At 48.0% G+C, this 24,036-nt stretch overlaps 1 long non-coding RNA gene across 1 annotated transcript in view; it reads right to left on the reverse strand.

The window, feature by feature from the left end:
• Window positions 1-12,089: 12,089 nt before the first annotated feature.
• The window catches only part of LOC119870331, a 108,713-nt gene continuing 96,766 nt past the window's right edge, over window positions 12,090-24,036 (reverse strand). The window contains exons 4-5 of the long non-coding RNA XR_005355811.1: window positions 14,540-14,692; window positions 12,090-12,314 (exon numbers count right to left, since the gene is read on the reverse strand). This is a non-coding gene — a long non-coding RNA (uncharacterized LOC119870331). The remainder of the gene's footprint in view (window positions 12,315-14,539; window positions 14,693-24,036) is intronic.

Here is a 24,036-nt window from a genome sequence, read left to right on the forward strand (position 1 = left end):
GGCTTAGGGAAAAGGGGTTACTTTAAGGAACTGAAGTATGCTGGGGGTGTCACTCCCTGCTCCCTTCCTGTCTTCGGTGTTGTAGGCTTGAGGGGACAGACCAGGCCGGGGTGGAGGGTGTTGTAGGTTTGTGGGGACAGACCAGGCGTGGGTGAGGGGTGGGGAGCACTGCCCGCACACAGGGCTTGGTCCTGACTCTGTTCCCTCTGGCCTCCCTGTCCTTCCACCCCAGGTGGCTGTGGAGGGGCTGGAGGGAGGGACAGGTGTCATCCGGGGAGGCCAGAGTCCTCACCTGCCTCAGCCACTTCCTGGTTGTGTGGCCCTGAGCAAAGCCTTCCCTGCTCTGGGTCTCCATTTCCCCATACAAGGGGAGGACACTTTGATTCGTATTTCTGCCAGCCTGAGACCCTAACGAGGAAAAGAACACTCTCCCTCACGCAGCAGAATCCTCTTCCCTCAGGGCACCTGGGTGGCTAGGTGATTGAGCATCTGCCTTTGGCTCAGGTCAGATCTCGGGGTCCTGGGATCCAGTCCTACATCGGGCTCCCTGCATGGAGACTGCTTCTCCCTCTGCCTATGTCTCTGCCTCTTTATGTGTATCTCACGAATAAATAAATAAAATCTTTAAAAAAAAAATCCTCCTCCCTCCCCAACTCCCTTCTAGCCAAAAGGAGCAACTGGCTGCTTCTACCCTGAAAAGTTCCATCTTATGTTTTATTTGTGAAAATTTCCCGTGAGCACCTAGGATCTTTGCAAAGAGCCTCTTGTGTGTCTTCACATTTGATGTTTTGCAAACAACTCCCCCTCTCTTAAATGTTGGGTCATAGCAGGAGCAGAAACAATGAGTGGAGACCCAGGCATCCATGACATCCTCCTCAAGCCAGAGATGGTCCCAATGCCCCCCACTTCCTCGTGCCATCACTGCATGCCTTTGCCAGGAGAGTTCACCTCCCTGAACCTCAGTTTCCTTATCTGTAAATTCAGGGTGCTAATAACTACATGACTATTGCACAGATAGCATTGGTTTGATGCCTGGCACATGGTCTGTCCTTCTTTCTGTCCACAAAGAACTACTGAGTTATGGACCTCCTGTTCTGCCCTCCTGGGAGGCTTGGTGCAGTTGGATTTCCTCTACAAAGCCAGATGGTTCTGACACTCACCCGTCCAGTCACTGCATCGGTCCTCCACACTCCATTCCCTGTCTTCCTTCTTGTATGCCGGCAGGAAAAATCCTCCCCGGGAGACTATGGAAATGAGGCTGAACAGCCTTCTACAAAATGCAAAGGACTGCATGCTTCTAAGGAACTAAGAAAATATGTTTATCTTTTCATCTATCTATGCCTTGTCACCTTGAACAGGTTCTAAACTCTTTGAGGGTAGATAATAAAGGCAGGAAACTAATGTTTATTGAAGACTGTAGGAGACATTAAGTTCTCCCCAATATCTGGTCCACATTTCCTCCCTGGATCTGTAGAAAGCCATGTATCCCAACACCCTTGCTGCTAGATGAAGCCATGTAACGAGTTCTGTCCAATTAATTGAGACCAAAGGGGCTCTGCCCAATACTCTAGCTAATCTCTTCCTCTGCCACAGTGAACATGGGACCTTCTTGCTGAAATGGTGGAATTTGATCTTCTGGATTGTGTACCACACGAGGGGGTAAAGCTGCCCTAGGGAGTGGCCTAGGCCTACAGCAAATTTTATAAGAGTACAAAATCAGGGCACCGAGGTGGCTCAGTTGTTTAAGTGTCTGCCTCAGCTCAGTGTCCTGGGATCGAGCCCCGCATCAGGCTCCCTGCTCTGCGGGGAGTCTCCTTCTCCCTCTGCCATTCCCTCTCTCGTACACACATGTGCACAGGCATGCATGCTCTCTCTCTCAAACAAATAAAATGTTTATTTTTAAAGGGTGAAAAATAAACTTCTGTTGTGTTAAGCCACTGAGCTTTGGGGGATGTTTGTTACTGCAGCATAACCTCACCTAAACTGACCGATATAAACACTATCCTGTGTGTATCTGTTCATATATATTATTATCTCTCTTAATCCTCACCACCCCTCAGGTAGGGATTATATTATCTCTATTTTCCCGATGAGGAGACAAACAGAGTCAGACATATTAGGTCATTGGCCCAAAGTCTGTAAGAGGTAGACCCAGGGGTAGAACCCAGGTTTATTTGCTTCCTGAGCTCTGGGTCTTAACGAACAGGCTCCACCACCCAGGAAGGGGAAATTGGGGAGGCAGGCATGGAAATGCCCCTGGTCAGTTTGGGGTCTTTGTTGAGTAAATCATAACCCTTCAAGTGTGGCCTTCCAAAGTCTGGGAAAAAAATGTTCCCAGCTAAAAGTAGCTACAGCAGAGGGTCCCAGCCAAAGTCCAATGAGAGGCTGGCAGACTTCTCCAATGGCTTGGAATTCCTGCTGGCCAGGGTTCCACTGGCATGGAAGTGTTTACGCTTGCCTCAAATTAGTTCTCCCACGCCTTCCAGGGCCCTAGCCCTTATTTGGGATGGAAAAGGGAAAATGATTCCCAGTGGGGATTCAAAGGCATCAGAAAAATTCCACAGGGGCCACCGCCTCCCTCCATGGGACCAGGGCTCAGAGCCGTCGTATCTCTTGGTTCTTCACACCTGGACCCCATGCCCAGCAGGGCAGCCAGAGCGGCAGGACAGGAGGCCCCTCACACACTAGTTCAGAAGAAAGGCGTCTCTGGAAGGACCCCCACGAGGCCTAGTACACCTCCGCAGCCAAATTAAGGCAAGAATCGAGAAAGAAGAAAAGATCTAACTCATGTTTCTTGTCTGTCAAAAGTGGGTTTTTCTTTCTCCCTTTAGGAGGGTGCTTGGGGATTGGATTCCTTGGGCTGTGAGGAGCAGAAGCCCCAAATAAAAGTGTCTTTGTGGAAAGCAAAACTCCCAGAAGACCATGCAGCACATGCCCTCTTTGTAATGCTCAAAAGCAGGCAAAACAAAATAACATGTTGTTTGGGCGTACATTTCTATCTGACAAAACTACACACACGTACACACACATGGAAATAATAAACATAAAATTCAGGGCAGTATTCAACTGGGGGGCCTTCAGGGATGGGGTGATCAGGGGGCCAGTTCGGGAGAAACCCAACAAGGGAGTAACTACAGTGGTCGAGATTCTAGTTCTTGAGTTTTGAGTTGAGTGATGGGTTCATAGGTGTCCGTCATATTAACAAGCATACCAGTGGCACATCACAAACCAAGGCTTGTGATTCATCCAATTCCATCTATCTGTAAACTTAGATCTATCTTTAAATGGGGCCTCAGTTAACAGCCGACACTGAGATACCATTTCCTGAGTGCCAGACGCTGTTATGTGTCTTCACACATACAGACACATTTACAGCTCACAGCAGCCTTACGAAGTGGATCTTCTTTCATGTTCATTTTACAGATGAGAAAACTGAGGCAAGAGAAATAAGCATCCTGCCCAGGGTCACGCAGCTAGTGAGTGGTAGGTAGCCAGGCTTCAGAGACCTTGCTCTCGATCGCAGCTAATAAGGATGCTAACACATTGTGGAACTACATGCCCAGAGTGGGGCCAGGTTGGTTCTGTGGCTTGACGACGTCGCCAGAGATGCTGCCTTCACCACATCCACCCCGTCTCCCCACTCCCACAGCCACATCATACTTGCATTTTCAGGCAATCATGGGCAGTTTGGCAGAAAGAGGAAATTCCACTGATGAGGAAATCCTTTTCCAAATCTTCCTTCTGAGACTTCCCTTCAGACCCACTGACCACACTGAGTCCCATGCCCAGACTCAAACCAATCACGGGCCAGCATAATGGGGTTAGAACATCCACAGTTTGTCCCCTGGGACTGCCAGGGTAGGTGGGAGGGACTGATGGGGGGCAGCCAAGAGCTTTTGCCTCCACCTGCATGTGGGGCTCCCCTGCAAGGAATTGCTCTGAGAGGAACAGATTGGTGACCCCACCTAGGACCGTAGGAGCTCCCGGGACAGCAACTGTGTCTGCCACTCTGCTCTGCCTGTGTCCTGCCTCGTCAAGGCCCATTAAACAGAAGGCACCCAGTCCTGGAGACTGCTGGACTCACAGTCCCCTGCTAGGGGAAGAGGAGACAGACTGTCCCTGGAGCCCAGATGGCTGACGTCTGTGTCATCCTGCCTCTGACCAGAGATGACTGGTCAAGACTCAATCCCCTGACTAAGGAAAGCTATACCACAGGCTAGCCGATGGTCCATGGTACATCTCAACAAAAGATCTCCCTGGAAGGAGTGTTGGTGGTTTAGTGGGTGTCTTAACCCAGACTCCCAAGAAGGCAGAGCCTGGGTCAAAACTTATCTGCTAACATGTTACCTGTAGATACAACCCCAAGGAAGCAGGAATAAGGGGAAAGGGACATGAGGCAGGGAAAAGGGGTGACTGGATCCCCTTCAGACGTGGCAACTTATCCCCCCAGCTCCCGGGAGTGCTGCTGGCAGGTGGCTCCCCACTGCCCACTCTCTTTGGAATTGGTCTCCTGAAGTCACTGGGCCCCAGGTGACTGTTCCTTCCCAGAGCAGCCCATCGATGGCTGATAGCATAGGGGCTTAGTGGCCCTATCCCTCGCTCACCCCAACTCAGGACCACTCTGAAGGGCCCCACTGGCCTCGGTACTCCCACTGAGACTACATCACCACTCGATTCTCCCTCTGTCCAGTGCTGATTCCAATCTGCCTGTCCAGAGGCAGTGACCCCCAAGAGCATGCCAGTGAACTCCAGGCACTGCCTCCTGGGGAACCCAGAGGGACAGAAGGAAAGCAAAATTCAAATATGAGCATGATTTAGTCACTGGGCCCGGCTTGTGCAGAAATCCAGTGGGCTGGCCTGCTCTGTGGAGATATGACCACCTCCACAGAGGACCCATGGAAGCATTGCATCTAGAAGAGTCTGCCTAAGGGAGAATAGTGAGAAACCTCCACCTCCTAACTCTCAGTCATCCAGGCTTCCTTCACAGGGTGGTTACTCTTCTTTCATGCATTATTTGGCCCCTCCAGGCAACTGCCGGGGCCTCCAAGGGTCCCGAGGGACCCATCCCAAAGGCTGGAGCTGCTCCATCCCCCACCTGGGCAGGTGCAGTGGAGGCCCTGTTGGAGCCTGAGCATTGCCCCCAGGGGAGCTGAGAGAACCAGCAGTGCTGGTTGGTCTAGAGCTGCCAGAACAGGGATGGTGGCCAGGGCGTTCCACGTGTTAGAGCAGCACAAGCCACTGCATGGGCCACTCCAGACGGAGCACCAAGAGCAGACAGGTCGTATGGATCCGGTGCAGGTCTAGTGCCCTGAGCCAATCTGAGTCCTTCCTCTGGACTGGGAGGCATGAAAGCGAGTCTGTGAGGAGCAGGAGCAGACACTGGGAGGATGGGAGAGAGAAGGAGTCATGGGACCCTTGAGAGCAGAGGCCTTGAGTGAACAGAAGTCAGGTGGAGAGAAACCCAGCACAGTGCGGGGGCCGCCTGGCAGCAGGAGAGTCACCTTCACGGTATGTCCTCAGAGCTGAGGAGCCTGAGTTCCACACTGAGAGGACAGAGAGACAGCCCCGTGGGACAGACAGATGGACCAGTGACCACCTTCATTCCTTGGGTCTCATGTGATTTTACTGAAGTAATTTGAGGGGCCCTAGCTCTTGTGGCCTGAGCAGCCTCATGTGAGGGGCAGGGAGTCCTGAGTCTCCAGCCCCTGCTTCTAGATGAGTCCAGGGAGAACCAGGCCCCAGGTTAAAGATGGACGGTTGGGGAAAGACTTGCTCTGCAGAGTGTGGTGTGAAGATTTTCGCCCAAGTGCTGCACTATCTATCCTGGCGACCCAGGAGGAGGCCCTGGAGCAACTGGAGTTGGGTGGGAGAGGAGACCACTGGAAATCCAGAGAGGAAGCTGACACCAATAGCAGATTGAATGAAGGGGCCACCGGAGAAAGAAACCAGGTGAAGAGAGAAACCAGACTTAGTACAGAGATCCCCCACTCCTTATCCACAGAAGGTGTGTTTGAAGACTCCCAGTGGATGCCTGAAACTGTGGATATTACCGAGCCCTATATATTCTGTTTTTCCTATACATACGTGTCTAAGAAAAAATTTTAATTTATAAATTAGGCACAGGAAGAGATTAGCAACAATAATGATAAAATAGAACAATGATAACAACACATTGTGAAAGTTATGTGAATGTGGTCTCTATCTCTCTCTAAATATCTATTGCCCTATGCTGTTCTCACCCTTCTTGTGATGATATCAATGATAAAAGGCTTACTGATGAGATGAAGAGAGGTGAATGGCGTAGGCACCCTGATCTAGCGTTGGGCTACTGGTGACATTCCGATGACTTGTCAGGAGGATCATCTGCTTCCAGATTGTGGTTGACCGTGAGTAACTGAAGCCACAGAATTCAGAAGAGCAGATAAGGAGGGGACTATAGGACATGTTTCAGCCTTGGGCCTTTTCATCTGCATTCCTTCTACCATCAGAAATCACCCTTCCTCACCCTTCTGCACTGTTAGTAAGAATGTAAATTGGTGCAGCCACTATGGAAAACAGTATGAAGTTTCCCCAAGCAATTACAAACAGAACTACCCTATAATCCAGCAATCTCACTTCTGGGTACCTACCCAAAGGAAATGAAATCACATCTTGAAGAGATATCTGCATTCCCATGTTCACTGAAGCATTATTCACACTAGTGAAGACATGGAAACAACCTAAGTGTCAGCCCATGGATGAATGGATAAAGAAAACATGAATTTTTAAAAAAGATTTATTTATTTATTTGAGAGAGATCAGTGGGGGAGGAGCAGAGGGAGGGAAGGAGAGAATCTTCGAGCGGACTCCTCAAAGAGCGCAAGCCCAACACGGGGCTCGATCCCTTGACCCTGAGATCATGACCTAAGCTGAAACCAAGAGTTGGACACCCAACCCACTGAGCCACTCAGGCACCCCAAGAAAACATGAATGTTGGTAAAAAGAGTATAAACTTTTGGTTGTAAGTTCTATAAATAAGTTCTGAGAATCTAATGTATAGCATAGTGTCTTCAGTTGATCAAACTATAACATACTTGAAATTTGCTAAGAAAGTAGATCTTAAGCATTCTTATACACACACACACACAGAGGTAACCATGTGAGGGGATGGATATATTAATTAACTTGATGGTGGGGATCCCTTCACAGTGTATAAATGCATGAAATCATCCTGTTTTACACTTTAAATATCTTACATTTTTTGTCAATTATACCTCAGTGAAGCTGAACAAAATCACCCTTCCTTAGTACCTGTCTTTCAGGGCTCTGGGAAATCAAAACCAAAGTAGAAATAAGTAAACAATCTAATTTATTTTTTTAAACAACCCAATTTAAAAGTGAGTAAAAGGCTTAAATACACATTTCTCCAAAGAAGATATACAAATAGCCAAAAAGCACACAGAAAGATGCTCAACAGCACTATTCATTAGGGAAATGCAAATCAAAACCACAGTGACATACCGTGCAGTATCATTAGGATGGCTGTTATCAAAAACATAAACAAAAACAAAAAATAAAACAAGTGTGGTGGGGATGTGGCGAAATCAGAACACTTGAGCGTTGCTATTGGCAATGTAACATAGTGCAGCTGTTTCGAAAGATGGTATGAAAATTCCTCAAAAATTGAACATAGAGTTACCATGCAATCCAGCACTTCTACTTCTGGTTATATCCCCAAGAGAAATGAACACAGAGACTCTAACAGGTGTTTGGACCCCCATGTTCATGGCAGAAGCAGAAGTATTTCCGATAGCAAAATGTAGAAGGGACCCAAGTGTCCTTCTCCCAGACAAGTAGATAAACAAAATGGGGAACATACATACAATGGAATACTGGTCAACCTTAAAAGAGAAATTCTGGGGGCACCTGGGTGGCTCAGCAGCTAGCGTCTGCTTTTGGCTCAGGGCATGATCCCGAGGTCCTGGGATCGAGTCCTGCATCAGGCCCCCGACAGGGAGCCTGCTTCTTTCTCTGCCTGTCTCTGCCTCTCTCTCTGAATAAATAAATAAAATCTTTAAAAAATAAATAAATAATAAAAAAGAAATTCTGACACCTGCTATGACATGAATGAAACTTGAAGACACAGACCCTATGCTAGGTAAAATTAGTCACAAAAAGACAAATACTTTAGGTTTCTCCTCATATGAGGCACCGAGAGTAGTCAGGTTCACAGAGATGAAAGAATGGTGGTTTCCAGGAGACGAGGAGCAGGAGGGGAGAATGCGGAGCTCCTGGGTAATGGGGACAGAGTTGCAGTTGGACATGGTCAGTGGGGATGGCGTCACAACCATGTGAATGTATTGAAGACCCCAGAACTATACACTGAGACATGGTTGCATGGTATATTTTGTTATGTGCCTTTTACCACACACACTAAAAAAGTAGACCATTTGGTCAAGTGTGAGAAATTGAAAGAATCCATAAGCCCACTATGACTTCATTCATCGTGTAGATGAGGCTCAGCAGAGAAAGAGGCTTGTTCCGGAAACAGCCGTGACACTAGAGGCAGGGAAAGAACCTAGGTGTTCTGATCCTCAGGCCTTCAGCACCGGCCCTTCCATTCAAGCTTCTGTACTCCGTGGCCAGCATCCCAGACCTGTCTCTCCACACAAGGCCCAGCCCTTCCAAGGGTCTGGAGATCTACCACCTGGATTACTGACCCCTATTCCCTTAAGGAAAGGGACAGGTATAGAAGATTCACAGCTCTGGGAAGTAGTTAGGGCTGCAGAGCCAATTCTGATAACCCAAGCTTTATCAGAATATTCTTTAAAGTGAAACACCTTGGAAATTCCCATTTTGCAATTCTGACCACAAATCCCTCATGGCAACTTGATGGCAATTCATTGAGGCACTTCATGGATTTCACATCTCTCTCAGCAAACCTGTCCTGGCTTTCGACTTCTCTATCCAGCCAGAACCCTCCAAGATCGCCTGCTTTCAGGGCCTATCTCAGAGAATCCCCCTGACATCTAGATTGGGGTGGCAATAACTTGGCCCATGTGCCACTCTGCCCCCCTCCAGTGCCCACGGTAGGCATCACTAAGCAATCAAGAGTCTGTTCCCCACTGAGAAAGATAAAGGCCTCAGAATCATATCATCATAGCCTCTAGCTGTCCAATCATTCAGCGCTGCCACTTCAGGTAAGATCGTGTTGCCAGCTATCACCTACGTCAATCCAGCACATTCTGGGCTCTTGGGAAAATCATTTCTATCTTGGCCTCAATTTCTTCACCTAGAATGTGAGATGATTTTTATGCCCTGCCAGCTCTATGATCCAATGAGTTCTGTAATAATGGACTGGACAATTCAGTATTGTGCGTAGTAGACAGAAATTCTATTCTATAGGTTTCAAATGAAATTCTCTGGTGTTTTAAATTCATTTTATCTCTTTTTTATTTTTTAATTTTTTTTGGCAGTGGATCTGCCCTCCCCATTTTATTTGCTGCAGAGGAGATCATGAAGCCAGACATCAGGACCTGATTGTGCTCCTAGCCAACAAGGTCGCCAGTGCTTTCTGGGAGCCGTTTCCCACTTCCTGGAAGGCCCCAGAGCCAAGATTGTCCTAACACTTCTCTTGGAAGGGGGATACTCCCACCCACCCACGCCCTCCCAGAAGGAGTTAGGATTAACATCTCTGCCCGTCACACTGCTCCCCCGCCCTCACTTGCCCTGTCCCCTGTCCTGGGAGGGCAGCTATGACCCTGAAATGGAGCGCAGATAGCTTTTCTCATCTGCCTGCCTGCCAGCCAGCCTGGCGGCCCTCTCCACCCAGCCCCTGGCCAGCCAGACAGGATGCATTAGAGGGAGGGGAGAGGACGGGGCCGCCCTCTTGCCACCACGCACTATAAAAGAGAGAGCATTAAATCTTGGCCCCCATCAGAGAACTGCCTTAATTAGGGTGGCGCCGAGCAGGACGCTGTAATTAACTGTGTGTCTGCATTTCCATCTGAAACATCCATTTCCAGAGCTTTGTGATCCAGTCTTCCAAGAGAAGCTCAGCCAGAAATTCGGCACCGGCAGCCCCAGAGGGGAGGGATGGCCAGTTTCCCCTGCTCCTTCCCTCACGGCCCTACTCAGGGTGAGTCTCTGGAGCTGGGAGCCCAGGGTCCTTCTGATAAGGGTGTCAATTATGGGCTCAGAGCTACTGGCTCCCAAGGCCAGGGAAACCCAAAAGCGTGGCGTCGGTGCAGGTGGATACCTGTTAGGTTTCCTTGGACAATAACCACTATTCCAGGGACTGATATCTTGGAGGCAACAGCCCAGCCACCTGCAGCTCTGGATGATGCAGGCTGGCCAAGCGGAGTGTACAGCCCCTGGCCACAGATTGGCTCGGGGTCGGTCATGTGACAGATGCTGGGTCAAAGAGCAGCAGCCTTTGCAGGCCTCTGGCTGGAATTGATGGAATTGATGGGAACTGGGTATTGGCTCGTGAAGGCAGGCAGTAGGATGTCTAGCCTGGAGCTGCGGAGGCCGGGTTTGGGAGAGCCTCATTGGGAGAGTGTGCCCAAGAATAAGGCCAAATTGAAGAAGGTATTTTTAAGAGGTAGGAGGGAGATGGAGAGACACGATGACATCTTTTTAAATAATGAAATTCAGCCATACCTGAAGCAAAATACTCCCGCAGGCTTGTAATCATGTGAGAGGCCACACCATTCCCCACTCCTGTTTATGTCAATTTGAACAGTGTCACTTGCAACGTCCAGAGATTTGGTGAAAGCAGAGGTCGCTACATGGATCCCAAGGATGCAATCAGCGCCCTCATACCATAAAGATCCATGGTGTGCCAGGTGGCGTGGACAAGAACGTGTCCCCAGCCTTAGCGAGCTCCTGGCCTCATGGGGAAGAGGAGCCCTAAGGGTAAACTTGGTGTCCTAGTGCACCCCATACACTGAAGGCCGTCTTCCTTCTGTGCAGCTTGCAGCCTCGCCTCTGCTGGAGAGTGCCATGCCTTTATTGGACAAGCTGCTGCTGTGCCTACCCAGAGCGCAGGCCCTCTTCATCCTATTGCAGTTCCTAGTGCCTGAGTGACTGGTGGGAAGTCACTTGTGTGAACCAGCCCCTGGTTTCAAAAGTGGCCACATAACCAGGCCTGAATCCTTAAGACACTATGCCTCCAGCCACAGCAACTAGTGTAGGAACGAGCATGTGAATCAGGGTAAACTAGCAATCATCCACCCTGGAGCTTTTGCAGGAATTAATAGGGAAAAGATACTGCTTTCCCTGGAGCTGCTGAGTAGGATGTGGGTCTGATGCTGCTGGTAGGGAGTAGGATTTCTGCAACTACGAACCTAAAGAATGTTGACCAATTCCCTAGGACTGAGGCCCTTCCTATCAAATTCCAACCAACCTTTCATTCTTGTCCCTAATGATGAGCTTCATACTCCAACCAACTGAGCTGCTCCTCAAGCTGCAATACATCTAGCATTTTGTAGAGCTTTTTGCTCCGCAGAGAAACTCTTTTCTCCCCTAACTGCCCATGAAAATCCTACTCATCATTCAAGGCTCACCTCAAGCCCTCTGGGCCTCTCCTTCTTCTGCCCCATATAGTAGCTCTGCTTACTTGGACCTATGGATAGACACCTCTGGCTCTCACCTTTCCTATTGGCCAGTGAACTCCAAGAGGACTAAGAAACGGGGTGGGACGATTTCCCCATGACCTCATTTGAGCCTGGTTCCAGGTCTGAAACCAAATCCATTGTCAAATTTCACAGGCCAATTAATTACATTTTTTCCTTTTATAAGATTGAGTTAGGTTTCTGACTCCTACAAACAAGAGTCCTAATGTTGGACATGTTTTTCCCTAATTAAAAAAGTAATACTTACTTATTGAAGACAAGCAGAAAATATTGATACACACACAAAAGGAAATAAAAATGACTCATAATCCTCCCACCCAGAAACAACTTTGTAGGCAATGGAGTAAATGTCCCTTTAGACTTGTTTCCATACACATACATGTCTGCATTTATTTAGATGAGACCATACTCCAGTACTGGCGGGTGCTTTTTACTCTTTATTGAAATAGAACATATATACAGAAAAGGGCCCGAATCACAAGGATACAGCTTCATAAATTTCACAAAGCGAACACATCTATGACTACTGTCCAGATCAAAAGAACAGTGTTGGCCAAGGACCTTCAGCTCTTTCCCTGGTTCATCCTACAATTGCAGAGGGCATTGACCTCCTGGAATTTGCCTCCTTCCTTTTCTTGATGCACAATCCATTTGTTTCCAGTGTTCGGCTATTGAAAACGATGCTGCAGGGAACATCTCCTGTACACACATCGTTTTGCACATGGGAGCTTAATATCCTAGGATAAATTGCTAATAATAGCTAACATTTCTCAAACCCTTTCTTGCCAGGCACTGTGTTAAATGCCTTTTATGGCTTAGCTCACTTGAGCCTTTTCACAATTAACTGAAATTGGGAGTCTTATTGTCCCCATTTTACAGAAGTGGGACCTCCAGGTCAAAGGGCAGGCACATTTTGCATTTTGATTCACATTTTCTAGCTGCCCTCCATACGACTGTACCAATTAATTCTCCCTCCAGCAGCGCAAAGGGTCAATTTTCCTTCCACACTTGCCAAAGCTGGATGCTATCAATTATTTTAATTGCCAGTTGTAGCCAAACAGATAGGTGAAAAATTATAGCTCATTATAGACATTTGTTCATTTCTTTCATTTTTTTTAGTGAGACTGAACATCTTGCCTCGTATTAGCTATTTATACTTTTCAAAATTGCCTGTTTGTCTTTTGCCTATTTTTCTGCTGAGGGTACTTGCTTTATTTTTGCATATTAGAGATACTCACCTTTCACCTTTCATAGATGTTGCAGGTATTTTCAGTTTTGGTGGTTTTTTTTTTCCGTTCCTAATATGATTTTTGTGACATAAAAAGTGTAGGGGTTTTGTGGAGGGTTGGTTGTTTTGGTTTTGTTTGGGTTTTTTTTTTGCATTTGTATGATGGAATGATCATCAACCATTTTCTTTGTGATTTCCCATTTGTAAAATGAGCAGGGAGAGATTAATCTGTTTCAAATGTGATCCACTTGCCTGAGTGGTTCTGGGGCTCCTCAGGGCGCCCCTTGGGGAAGTGGCACCTGTGAAGGGGTATGACCTGTCCGTTTACTCTGTCCCTGGTCCCACTCAGCCAGATAACTTGGGTATTAGTTAAGGGTACCTGTCCTTTGAGTTTCAAGGCTCATGTGCTTTTGCCTACCAATCAGTAAGGCTGCTCCCTCCCACAGCCTCCAGGATGGGAACCCCTATCTCTCACAATCTCTGGGGGGAGGGGGGGCTCTGAGGTTTTCTCTGTCACCTGCACCTTCCCCCTTCTCGTGTGACCTGGTCATTGACAGGTCATGTCATCATCCTGTCTGCCACATCCTGTCTTGTCCCTGCCTCAGACAGAAGCTCCAGCGCTACTTCCCTTGACCATCTCTCTCTCCGCCAGCATCATTCACACAGAGTGCTTGGTCAACATCAGCCTGGATCAGTTTTCAGCTGGCAGAGGGGGTCACTGATGCCACACAGCGAACAACCCCAAACTAAGCATTCCTATACTGAGAAGCCCTTCACCTGCCATCTTCCTCCCCAACCTTCAGTCTTCCACTGGCCCTGGTCCTCTCTCACACACTGGGCACCTTTCATTCTCCTTTGCTGGAACCCTTCCTCTCGGACTCTCTCTAGAAAATTTATTTTCACTGGATTATTAGGCTAAGCATATCTGGTCCTCCTTCCATTGTTTGCCTACTTATGTGTGTGTGGAAGTCATCAAACTAGATCCCTGGTTTTCAAAGTGTGACCCCAGAGTCCCCAAGACTCTTTCATGGGTTCCACAGGCTGAATTATTTTTATAATAATACTGTAGTGGGTTAAATGGTGGTCCCCAGAGATGTCTGGGTGGCTCAGTGGTTGAGCATCTGCCTATGGCTCAAGTCGTGATCCCAGGGTCCTGGGGTCAAGTCCTACATTGGGCTCCCCACAGGGAACCTGCTTCTCCCTCTGCCTATGTCTCTGCCTTCTCTCTTTGTCTCTCATGATAAATAAATATCAAAAAATAAAAATAAATCGTGGTCCCCAAAAAGATAGGCCCATGTCCTCATTCCCAGAGACTATGAATGGAAACTTATTTGGGAAAAAAAGGCCTTTACAGATGGAAATAAGAGTTTTGAGATGAGGCCATAAGCCAGATGATCTGGGTGGGTCCTACATTAAATGATAAGTGTTGTCATATGACAAACACAGCACAGCAGGTGCTATGACAATGAAGGCTGAGATTGAAATGACTCAACCGCAAGCCCCAGAACACAGACAGCCACCAGAAGCTGGAAGAGGCAAGAGACAGATTCACCCCCAGAGTCTCTGGGAGCACCATGACCCTGCTAATTCTTAGATGTCAGGCTTGTGGCCTCTAGAACTGCAAGAATAAATTTCTGCTGTATGTCACCAAGTTTGTGGTCATTTGTTACAGCAGCCACAGAAAACTAATACAAACCTGAGATGGCATTTGCTCACTCACTCTCGTTCCCCCAGGATTTGTACAGTGGAGTCTTCCAGAGGCTTCATGATATGAGTTATTGGAACAAATTGAATGCAGAAGCAGATAGGAGAATCCAGCTGCCTCCTATTAAGCAAGACATTAGGAGATCTGCAAAAACAAAAAACAATGCCACTCTCCTTACCAAATCTTTTTTGTTTTGGAAAATCTAGTTCTTTTTCATTTAAAAAAAAAAAGTTACTTATGTTAACATAAAACAGTTCTAAAAATTAATGAATCTTTTTAAACTTTCTCAGTTTTAGTTTCTAATATAGTAAATATTGATAGCTATATGCCACTTAAACAAGTTCTTTAGAGCCCTGGGTAATTTAAGAGTGCAAAGTGGGGGGCACCAGGGTGGCTCTGTCAGTTATGCACCCGACTCTTGATTTCAGTGCAGGTCGTGATCTCAGGATCACAAGATTGAGCCCTGCATTGAGCCCTGTGACAGGCTCCTCACTCAGTGGGGAGTCTGCTTGAGATTCTCTCTCCCCCTCTGCCCCTCCCCATGCTGGTGCATACAAGCCCTCTCTCTCTAAAATAGATAAATAAAATCTTAAAAAAAAAAAAAAAGAAGAGTGCAAAGGTCCTACAATTAAAGCATTTGATCACTTAACTAGATCATATCTCGCTCACCTTTCCACTCTGACTCTCCAGTCCTACCCCTGCAGAATGTACAAAGATACTTGCACTTGACTATAATTGACAGAACCCTTCAATTCAAAATGACTTAAAAAAAGTGTCATCTCACAAAACAATGAGTCCAAAGGTTGGGCCTTCTGGGTTTGGTCAGTTCATTGATTCAATTGCATCACCACCCCCAACCACCACGTTTCTGTTGATTCTACTCTGTCACCCTCAGAGAGCTGGTCCTTCTCCTCATGCTTAAGGATGGCTGCAGCTATGCCAAGCATTGAAACCTCACACAATAATCGCCAATGCTGGAAAAAGGAGATACCCTGTTAACCTTAAAAAAAAACTGCCAGTTATTTTACCAGCAAAAAATGGGTTTATTTAGGGATAGCAGAGAACTGCAATTTGGGACAAGGAAGCACTAGCAAAATCATAGAAGTGTCCAGAGAACTAAGGAAAGGTATGCTCAAAGGAGAACAAAGGGGGTTGGAAGTTGGGGCACCTGGGTGGTTCAGCGGTTGAGCATCTGCCTTCAGCTCAGATCATGATCCCGGGGTTCCAGAATCGAGTCCCACATTGGGCTTCCTGCATGGAGCCTGCTTCTGCCTCTGCCTGTGTCTCTGCCAATCTCTCTCTGTGTCTCTCATGAATAAATAAAATCTTTTTTAAAAGAGGGGGGTTGGAAGTAGGGAGGATCATTATAAACAAAAAGTCTATTGGAGTGAACTGGGAGTTCAAAGTCTAGTGGCTCTTCATTGGCTGAGCTGTGGCAGTCTCTCATTGGCTGGGCTGTTGTCAGGAGAAGAGGAAACCTTTCTTCCTGCTGCTGGGAGAGTAAAGAAGTAGCTAGAACAATTTTGGCCTTCAGGGTCCTTCTCGGTGGGCTGAGTCTGCAAATGGCCTGCATGGCAGACACGAGAGCTCCCCCTACTGGCCTCCCAGTTCCATTTTAAATGAGGTTTCCTTCATTCTTTTTCACAATCCTTACCTTAAGCCTCAGTTTATTTATTTTTATTTTTTATTTTTATTTATTTATGATAGGCACACAGTGAGAGAGAGAGAGGCAGAGACACAGGCAGAGGGAGAAGCAGGCTCCATGCACCGGGAGCCCGACGTGGGATTCGATCCCGGGTCTCCAGGATTGCGCCCTGGGCCAAAGGCAGGTGCTAAACCGCGGCGCCACCCAGGGATCCCGAGCCTCAGTTTAGAAGCCAAGTAGGGCCCCTCCCATGACTTCTGCTTCAGTGACCAGAACTGCAACACAGGCCGGTCCCTGTCAGGAAAAAGGCATTACTGTAATTGGCTTAGTCAAGACTTTGGGCAGATAGCCAGCCTCCCCTCAAGACATGGTCACCTGACTGGGGTTCTACTAGCAGAGAAAGGGGTATCAGGCTGTGGAAGGTGATCACGACATCTGCCATTGCAACACAGGGATTTCGAGTCTGTGGAAACGGGCAGCAACATTCATGCCAACCTGACTCTCCCCCATCAGGTATTTAGGTCACAGCCCAAGGTGAGCCCCACTAAGCCCAAACCCTCAGCCCCTGAGCCCCAAACCCATGGGGACTTAGTGCCTCCCACAGCACCTTAGCTCTCTGCATCCTCAGCAGGCAACCGGCCCTTTGGGCCTGCCCCCTTCCTCTTGGCACAATTTTGTATCAGAGGCCTCATGCCTGGCCCCAGTCTTGCTTAGAGCCTACCCTTGTCCATTTTGACAGGTTTCAATAACTGAGTGTCAGGAAGGTGGCCGTCCCAGGAAACACCCAGAGTGTTTTATAAGATTTCCCATGCTTTTCACACTAACCTTTAAGCTCTGCAAGTTCTCCTTGCCAGCCTATCTCTATCTATCTCTCTCTCTCTCTCTCTCTTTCTCTCTCTCTCTCTCTCTCTCACACACACACACACACACACACACACACACACCCCAGAGTTAGAAATGACTCAAATCCTGGATCTTTACTTCTCAACTTACCTGCTCTGCATCTTGGGCATGTAACTTATCCACTCTAAGTCTATGTTTCTTTATTTCTCAAAAGAAGGTTATCATGAAGATTAAATGAGACAATGTATGTAAAGTCGCTCACTGTCAAGACTCAGAAATTGTCAGCTACCACATTGATGTGGAGCAAATGGTCAAGAAAGAATTCTTGAGATGTCATTGGTGCAAAAAAAGGTGGTTTTACTGGGGCACTTAGGTGGCTCAGTCAGTTAAGCATCTGATTCTTGATTTCAGCTCAAGTCATGATCTCAGTGTTGTGAGATCCAGCCCTGTAAGCTCCTTGCTGGGTGTGGAGGCTGCTTAAGATTCTCTCTCTCTCTGCCCCTTCTCCCCCAAACATGGTTTTATTAAAGCATGAGGACAGGACCTGTGGGCAGAAAGAGCTGCTTCAGAGTCATGAGGAGTGGCCCATTATATACTTTCAAGTTGGAAGAGGGTTAGGGATAGTGTCTCTAAGGAATTTGGAAGCAAGGTTTCCAGGACCTTGAGGGTCTAGCTATTGTCAGGAAAAGGTCATTTACTATTGTCTAGTAAAACCCAAGTCATGAAACCCTTTAGATGTGTATCAGGGGGCCATATGCTTGGAGGATGATTACTAACATATATCTTGGGGGGTAGAGATAAAAGAAGTTTTCAAAGGAAGTTCTGTATGTTAAAGGAGACTTATAGGATCCTAGAAGTCAGGTTAATGTTAAGCTAAGGTTGCCTTTTGCCCTTAGCAAAGTATTAACATAAAGAAAGTTGAGTTCCTAGAGCAAGGTCACTCCTCCTGTCTCAAGGAGTTGTCAATGGGCTTAAGTTGTAACTAAATTTAATTTTTTCTTTTGCCTTTGTTCCCCACATCAGCATTATCATTGCAACTCAACATCTGGGTTGCAAAGCCTATAGGGTCCTCAGCTCCATTCTATTATCTGAGATTCACAGCACTCTAGGAACTCAGCAGGGCAAGGGTTATGCCCCACATTACAGGTGGGGTGACTGAGGGCCACAGAGGCCAAGTGATTCAGCCAAGGCCACACAGGCAACTGGAAACCAATTCGAGTAGCCAGGCTCTGATTCCAAGCCCAAGGCCCCTCCCAGACCTCCATCTGTGTGACCTGGATTGCTCAGCTACCAAAGGCCTGAAAAGTTTTGTAGGAATCAAGTCTGAGCGCTTGGCACTCATGTGGCCAGAAGTAGCAGGGGTGGTTGCAATTCCTAGCAGAGGGGAGGAGGGAAGTCTCTTCCAGTTCACAGCCCCATGAAGGGTGAGCAGTATTTTAAAGGACCTGAGTAAGGAGAGACCTTCCAAGAATGCAAACCCAGCATATAGACATTAAAAAGACAGACACATGTGACAACATAAAAATATTAATCTCTTATAAGGCAAAAGATACCATAAGCAAAGTTAATAGACAAACAATAAATTTGGAAAAATATTTGAGATGCAGAGGACAAAGGGTCACCAGCTATAATATACAAAGAGCTCTTACAAATTGAAGAGAAAAGGGCAAACAACCCAAAAGAAATTATGGCAAAGGACATGAATAGGCAATTCACAAAAGAATGAAGCCAAATGGCCACAAACAAATGAAAAGATGCTCACACTCATTAGTGGTTGGGGGAAATACAAATTAAGCTGACAATGAGATATCACAGAGGCAAATTTAAAAGAACAATAACGCAATTGCTGGCAGGGATTTGGGGGAAAAGTGACATTCCCTTTATATGTTTTTAGTGAAAATGTAAATTATTACAATCTTTTTAGGAAGAGAGCCTGCTACAAGAATTAAAACATCCAGAGTTACACTGAAATTTGGCATTAAAAAAGAGATATCTATGTCCTTTGACCCAGCAATCCTTATCCTAGAAATCTGATAGAAATGTCCTAAGGATAAATAACAAAAGACGTTTGCTGAATTATTATTCGTAATGGAAAAAAAAAAAAAAACAACAACCACCTTGAAACAAAGCATGGCAGAGACTGGCACGCAGGGAAGACCTTGTTTTCCAGCCTCCCTGGCATTTTGGTTGGGACCATGTGACCAGGTCCTGGCTGGTGGGCTGAGGGGGGGAAAGTGATGTGTGGCCATAAAGCCCGCCATGCGACCCCCTCCTCTGTCTCCCTGCTTTTGCCCTCAACGGCTGAGACCCCACATTTGGCCATGGAAGGAGGCCGATCCCTGAGTCCCTGTTTGGAGAACACTGCCCTGCACCCCAAGGGCTTCCCGGCCACACTGTCCTGGGACAGAACAAGAAATAAACTCTGGTGGCGAGCAGGGCTGCCGTTCCTGGGCCTCCATGTAGCAGAGCCTGGCGCACCTTAGTACGCGGGCTGAGTGTCCATCCATAGGAACCGATGGACAGAATGACGGCACAGCACACGCTAGGCTGAGCCCATATGAGGGATGAATTCGAGCTAGACCCAGGGAATTCCACTGCCTAGAAGGAGAAAAGTGGCACGCAGAGCAGCACACATAATACCTCGTTTTGGTAATCTAAACAATGATCGAGAAAATCCTCTAACAGTACAGAGTGTACTGTGCACGTTCGTGCATGTGTGTTATGTGTACAGATGGTTCCCTGGGAACGCAGAGAAACATGGAAGGATACTTCTAGCTTGCAAGCATGAGTTGGAAGGGAGAGGGACGAAGGAAGGTGGGAGAGGCCAGACAATAAGATGGAAAAGCGCATCACCAAACAGTGAGTACAGGAGTACATTTTTGCATTGATGAATGGCAGATGCAAACATAAAAATGCTTCCATATTAGAGAATAAAACCTGTCCTCCTTATTGCAAGAGGAAAAAAAGGTGCTCACATAGCAGTGGCCACAGGGGAGAAGGGCTACAAGCACCAGGAGTGGATACAGGAAATCTAGTCCTTGCCCCAAAGCCAATCGCACACCCCTCTATCTGGCTGAGTCTGGTCAGGACATCTTCCCCATTGAGAAGTGGCTAAAAACAAGGAGAGAGGAAGGTAACTGGACTCCAGGAACCATCCTGGAGTGGGAGCTGGAACCAGAGGGTGCAGAAAATGGGGAGCCTTCGAGTGGGCAGCTCAAGAGCTTATCCAGCAAGTTGGGGAGAATCTTCTGGAGTCCAGAAGTTACTAGGGTCAAAGGTCACAAACCGGGTGCCCAGAGCAACAAAAAAATTCAGATTCGTTGCCTGCCAACACTTTTCAGCCGGCAGGTTTCTCTCCCTCCATCTCTCATATATGCACATGCACACACACACTCCAAAGTTAGTATCTCCAGTTTGTAGTGAAAAAAATCAGGTTATCTGACCATCCCATGCCCACATTCCTAAATGGCGATGGTGCACTGGAGCTGGGGAGTGGCCCCCACTGCGACAGAGCGTGTGCTCTTCAGTTTGCTGCAGTCTCCACGGCTCCCCACTCCTTCCCCATCACTTCACCCACTTATATGAACCCACCTTATATGAATCTCACCATCCTGAGATCACATTTGTGGGTGTGACCCCACACCTCCATCAAGTGCGACCTCTTACCCACCCACTCTGACTAAACGAAGTGAAAATCATATACCGTGGACTTTGGCATAAGACCAGCAAGTCCAGACTCTGGCTCTCCGACCCGTTAGCCTCTGCACTGCTTGGGCACCATGTCACCTCAGCTGAGCTGGAACCAGTCGTCCCAGAATTTCCAAACGGTTCTGAGTTAGCATTGGCCCAAACGGACCCTATGTCTGAGATGCGGAGGGGGAAGTCCGTGTCTTCCCTGCTCCGGAGGTGAGTGCAGGGCAAGTGCAGGGCTGTGGCAGCTTACTCAGGCTGCCCTGACCCACCACCCCAGCTCATTGGCAGGGGCCACACCTGGCTTCTCCAGCAACTGCCAGACGTCCTTCAGCGTCTCCCAGTGTGGGGCAGGGCTGTGTGTGAGCCCGTGGTGAAGCTCACCAGCTTCTCCTAGAGGTCATCCACGACACCCAGGTCGGAGAAGGTGGGAGACAGATGCTGCTTCCACTTTGCCCTTGCTGGCATCCACGTTCAGGTTTCCTTCCCGGGAGGCACCCTGAGAGTGACTTTGGGCTCAGCCCCAGATGCAGAGGCAATAGCCTGTGTGATGCTTACTGTCCAATACCCACAGTAAATCCATCTTCTGTATCACTCGTAGAGGTTCTGCTTCCTGATGAGACCCTAACACATCTGTGAGATCTTCCACAAGTTACTTAACCTCCCTGAGCCTTCCTTCCCTTGTCTTAAAATGTCAATGATAACACTATAACCTCCTACGATTATAGTGAGTGAGAACAAGATGGGAAAGGCATGCAAAGTGCTTGGCGGAGGGTCTGGCATGTAGCAAATGCTCAATAAATGCCATGCCCTCTAAAACTGCCGTGTTTTGAAATGGGAGCTGCACGTGCATCTGTTAAAATGTGAAGAAAGAAAGATCCTGAAGACACCTGGTTTGCTCTGTCATCATCTAAACTAACAACACCTCCTCCTCACTCTGCAATATTTTAAAGCTTCCCCAAATGTGTGTTCATGCACGTGTATGCATGTACATGCATATAAAATGAGAAATTTGAAAATCCTTAAATGGTTCATTTAAATTTAGCACAGTCTCTCTTAGATTGGGTCCCAGGAACCATGCTATGAAATGGAGATCTGGGGACGCCTGGGTGGCTCAGCGGTTGAGCATCTGCCTTAGGCTCAGGGCGTGATCTCGGGGTCCTGGGATCGAGTCCCGTGTCGGGCTCCCTGTGTGGAGCCTGCTTCTCCCTCTGCCTGTGTCTCTGCCTGTCTCTCTGTGTCTCTCATGAATAAATAAATAAAATCTGAAAGAAAGAAAGAAAGAAAGAAAGAAAGAAAGAAAGAAAGAAAGAAAGAAAGAAAGAAAGAAAGAAAGAAAGAAAGAAAGAAAGAAAGAGAGAGAGAGAAAGAGGGAGGGAGGGAGGGAGGGAGGGAGGAAGGAAGGAAGATCCGTGCATGGGGTGCTGTCAGGAATTGTCCCAGAGCCCCCACCCCGAGGCAGACAGGTCGGGGCTGGGCGGAGGGAGAAGCAGGGCTGCCACACACCTGAATTGAGGCTTCTGACAACCCTAGGAGGAGCTTTGCCATCCCAAAGGCCCTTCAGAGTTGTCCCAGCCATAAGCAGGATCTGGCCTTTGTGCCGCACCTGGCCTGCTCACTGTATATTTGGACCAGCCCCAGGGAGGGGGCATAAACAGGGGCAAGGGTGCTCCCACCCCCCATCAGGAGGAGGGTGTCACCGGAGCTGCCAGCGCCAGCACTCTGAGGCTGAGGGAACGAGCAGCCTACCTGCAGGCCCTCTGGGCAGCACACCACAGCATCCACTACACCCTAAGGTTTTTAATCTACTTATATCAAATAAGACTAAGGGATGACGGTTATAAAGTCAGATTCACCATCTTATTTACTCTGGTCTTGCTGCTTGGCAAGGAGACACCTTGGAAACTTTGTGTCCCGAGTGGGAGATTCTGGGCTGGGGTGGACACTGACAGGTCCATTTGGAAAAGGTCCAGAGTCACGCAGCTGGGGCCCTGTGCCATCAAGGGCCATCAACATTGTGGGAGACAGACATGACTTGACCATCTGAGCTGGGCAGACCTCGACACACGCCACAGCAGAAGGTCAAGCAGGCAAACTTTTCCTCTATAGTGGGGCACCATGAGGGCACAGGCTTTGCTTCGCTTATTGTTGGATCACCTGCACTTAGCACAAGACTGGATGGAGTAAGTCCTCAAAATGCATCTGGTGAATGAATGAAAGAATCATTGGATTCAGCCTTGAGCTAAATTTAAAAGGTAGTTCCTCTAACTCAAGAAATGTACAGATGAAAGGCACATCAGGTGTAACCAGCATTTTCCCTGCTGGATGTGGAGGTACCTCTACTCATTCTGACTGCACCCTTTGCCCACACTTCCCCTCAGTCCAGGAATGTGCCCCTGCTCTCCCTCCCATAATGCTGAGTTCCCCTTCCTACAGGAAGTCTTCCCTGACTATGTGAATACTACCCCCCACCACACACACACTCTTCCCCAAAGAGCAACTGTGGTTCTTGGAGGTCAGGACAGACCAATTGGAAGGGAAGGTTCAAGGTCTCAGCAACTTTCTTCCCACCTCTGTCTCAACAGGTGTCTACCCTCCATGTGGCCAACCCCCCCAGAAGGTGTTCTCTCCAGATCTGTTAGATTAGTCAAATCAGCCATGGTGAACTCATTTCCCTGACTTTAGGATGGGCATGCGATAACAATTGTGGCCAGTGAGGCCTGAGGCAAGAGGGCTGGGGTTTTTGTAAAGAGTTTCCTCACTGATGAAATGAGATGTACAGAGACAGCCCCTTTCATGGGCCAGATGTCACTTTTGGGAGGGAGCCAGGGCCTGTGACTGCCATCTTGTACAGGTGAAACCAGCCAGCCTGAGCATGTAGCAGAGGACTCTGGGTTTGTCAATACTACTATAGGGACAGCATGGGTACCCTCCTAGACAGTCTCGTGCAGCTATGCCCCACTCCTGGCTTTTGGATTTTGTTCCTATTGGCTCACACCTGCAGCTTCCTTCAGAGGCCCACCTTCAGGCTCCTGGAGTCATTTGCTTGCAAAGGAAGGGAGCCATAATCCATGCTTAGCACGGAGCCTGCTCTGTCCTGCTGCACATGGCCAAAGAAGCCTGGTCCTCCTGTCACTGGCAGTCATCTTACAATCATCTGGCCTCAAGGGTAGTAGGGTAGAAAGACAGACAAATGATATCATTGAGCTGCTGATTAGCATGAGCACAGCCCACCCTAGTTCTAGACTTCTAGGTGGGTGAAATAATAAAGCTCCTGGCTCTTGAAGCCAGCTGGGGCGAGGGTGGGGGC

Source organism: Canis lupus, chromosome 2 (genome assembly GCF_011100685.1).
Source record: "Canis lupus familiaris isolate Mischka breed German Shepherd chromosome 2, alternate assembly UU_Cfam_GSD_1.0, whole genome shotgun sequence".
Taxonomy (NCBI): domain Eukaryota; kingdom Metazoa; phylum Chordata; class Mammalia; order Carnivora; family Canidae; genus Canis; species Canis lupus.